The sequence below is a fragment of the Thunnus albacares genome, chromosome 16 (genome assembly GCF_914725855.1).
Source record: "Thunnus albacares chromosome 16, fThuAlb1.1, whole genome shotgun sequence".
NCBI classification, from domain to species: domain Eukaryota; kingdom Metazoa; phylum Chordata; class Actinopteri; order Scombriformes; family Scombridae; genus Thunnus; species Thunnus albacares.
The window spans coordinates 16,420,983-16,424,203 of record NC_058121.1 but is presented as its reverse complement, the minus strand read 5'-3'; positions in this window follow the sequence as shown (position 1 = coordinate 16,424,203).

Below are 3,221 nucleotides of genomic sequence, written 5' to 3'. Positions count from 1 at the left end.
CAAGAGAAGAACAGGGGAAGCCATTTTTCTTGCTTGTTAAAGCACTTGAACTTTAGCTCTTGGTTCATCTAAAAGCTTCTACTTATCTACTCATCCTAATAAGAGAGCAGGATGGAGGAGGAGGTGGGAAGGGTAATGGAGGTCGGGTGGACGTGCGCTGTCTCTGTGCGGCACGCTCCTCACAGCTGGGTAGGGTCAGCGGTCGCAACACTGATTGGCTGATGATTTATACCGCAGCTATCAGGAGTGAGTGAAGTCATCTGTGCCGCATCACTTCCAATCGGCCATCAGACGTTTTCTGTGAGGAATGGAATGACATCTGGCAAATGGTTACTAAAACAGAAAGAGTTGCTTTTTGTCTCTGGGATTTGATAAGACACAGATTCTCTTTTTCTTTTGGTCAAGATATAGGAAGTAGACTTTAGTGGGGGATTTTGACGAATCATTTAATGTGTGTTACAAAAAAAAAAAACTGAAACTGAGAACAAAGTAAGTCTATTTTTAAAGGAATTACCCATATCCTTATTCCTGAGAGTTGAAACCACAGAGGCATCATTTTATTAAAACCCTAATCAGAAGCACCCTCACATTTGCACGCACACAATGACAACCACCTGCTCAGGCCCAAAACAGCCTGCCTGACACACCTGAGTTCAAACACACACACACTCACACACACACACACACACACACACACACACATACACACATATACACCTCATTAATTTTTCAGGCTTGCACCTATGTTTAAATGTGCACACACACGTATGCGGCTCAGTCACATGGTGTTCAACAGTGAATGTTATCAGAACACATTATCAGGACACACTGTGAAGGTTAATTCCTGACTAATTTATATAAGATTGGTGAAGAGGTCTACTCTGATAACCGGGTCAGAAGCACCTTGCTGTGCAAATCACTCCCTTCCACAGACTTACCAGCAGTAGCTCGTGCACTCACGAATATGCCAAGACGGGAAGACTCACTTCTTACAAAATAGGGAGTGTACGCGGCGGAAAGGAGGAGAGGGAAAAGAAGGAAGAATGTGTAATTTGGCGCCAGGTGATAAAAGAGTGTGGCAGTCAGCCATTGGGCTTTTCGTAATGGAATGCCTCTGTTACATTATACATTTAAACAATGTGACTTTCATCCTCACATGCTCACACACACACACACACATGCACACACACTGTTGTTTCTGTAAAAGAAACTCATTTACTGGTTTAAATTAAATTGGTGTGCATGTGTTTGAGTGCAAGAATAATGAAAAATTAGATTACAAAGACTTTCAGGTTGTATTTATATAATGGAAAAATGGTGGATTGGGAGTACCATTTGGTTATCGTATATGCACATGGACAAATATTAGCTGTGGGGCCCCTACTGACTGACACTATCTGAGCAAAATAGCTTTAGGATCTTAATCTAAAATAATTAAGATCCTAAAGCTAGATTTTGACACAAGGGGCCTCTACAAATTACCAAAAACAAGTGACATGCAGTGAATGTGGGGTCCCAGGGAAGATGCCTGGCTGGTTATCCAGCTCATACTTCACTATCCATTTCCTGCTTTCATTTATTACAAGATTCTGTGCCCAGAAACCAGTGCAGAGTAGAACCAGCACAGGCAAGGATCATCCTGATAAAAATGGTCCCACGTTGATGTTTCCAAATGTGCGTCAATGTGCAGATCGATGCAGAGGAGGCTGTTTATTGTACTTTTCAGAAAGGGGCATTTCATTAAAAGTGTGTGTGTATGTAGTCAGCACAATCTGAGATACACACACACACACACATTTACTTACTATGTTACCGTGTCTACACACATGCACACAGACACACACTGAGTCAGCAGAAACAGGAGCTTGGTGACACCGCTAATGAACCCAAGTGTTATTCTTCAATTAAACTATGGATGGGTATCGAGCCAAGGAACTCCTCTCAGGACTGCTTGAATTACATGACAGCCCGATCCCTCTCTTCCTAAAAGCTCTCCTTCTCTTTATCTATCACTGGCTCGGCCTCTCTGCTTTCTTGCTCCATCATGCCTCAATTCTCTCCACTGTAAAGTCTCATTGTCTCTCTCACTGCCCCTTCTTTTTTCTCCCTCATTGCCTCATTCCATACACCCGGTGAGGTATGAGTTCTAGCAGGAAAACCTGAGATGTCAGACACATAGCTGCCAACATATGTCATTACATACTTATCAGCTCTTTCCACTTCCTCTGTGTCTATCAATCTGTCAGTGTGCTGGATGTAGACAAAACATTGATTGTCCTGCAGTGGCCTCTTTGCCCAACAGAGGGCGTCACCACTATGTGGAGATATCACTAGCACAAATTAATGTTTCTACTGTATATTTCAGACATACTGTAGCAATAGGGCACTTGAATCAGCAGGTTGTTAAATAAATCTGGTAATATTAGATTTTTAAAGATATTAGTAAACATGACTTATTGTGAATTTCCCATCAGGAATCAATAAAGTCTTATCTTATATGCCATGCAGATAACACACAGATTTAGAGTTATGTGCCTTTAATCTTTATTCAGTTTTTCATTCAGTTTTTACTGTATTTAAATCAGATGACAGAAGGAAACATTTAAACTACTTTAAGTGAAAGTAATGTGAGCATTTTCCACTTTATAAGATTTTGCAATTATCATGTTGGAAAGAATTTAATTTTAAAATGACTTTAGGCAACTAAACAACAAAAGAAGCACTATAAACAATAATTTTCTCTCATCTAGACAAAAAGTTAAAGTACATTTTTCTAAGTACTGTACTTAAGTGCAATTTTAAGGTGTTTGTACTTTATTTGAGTACATCCATTTTATGCTGCTACATATTAAACAACTACATTAAACAGTATATAGAGCAGTTTAAAATTGTTCCACCTTAACCAGCAACGACATAAAAGTGTTCACGAGTTATGCATAAACCATAATGATCCAATCATATAATAATAAAACACTGACTGACATTCTGCATAATGAGTAGGTTACTTTGACACTTAAAGTACATTTTTGCTAATACTTCTGTACTTAAGTAAAATTTAAAATGCAGGACTGTTACATGTAATGGAGTATTTATAGTCTTGTATTCCCCTTATTGTCACCATCATCATCACCATCATCATCCTTCATCTATTCGCATTTTGCATCCCTAACAGCTTCTCTTCTCTGACCCCTCTTTCTTTTCTGCATTTCCTCCTCTTCCTC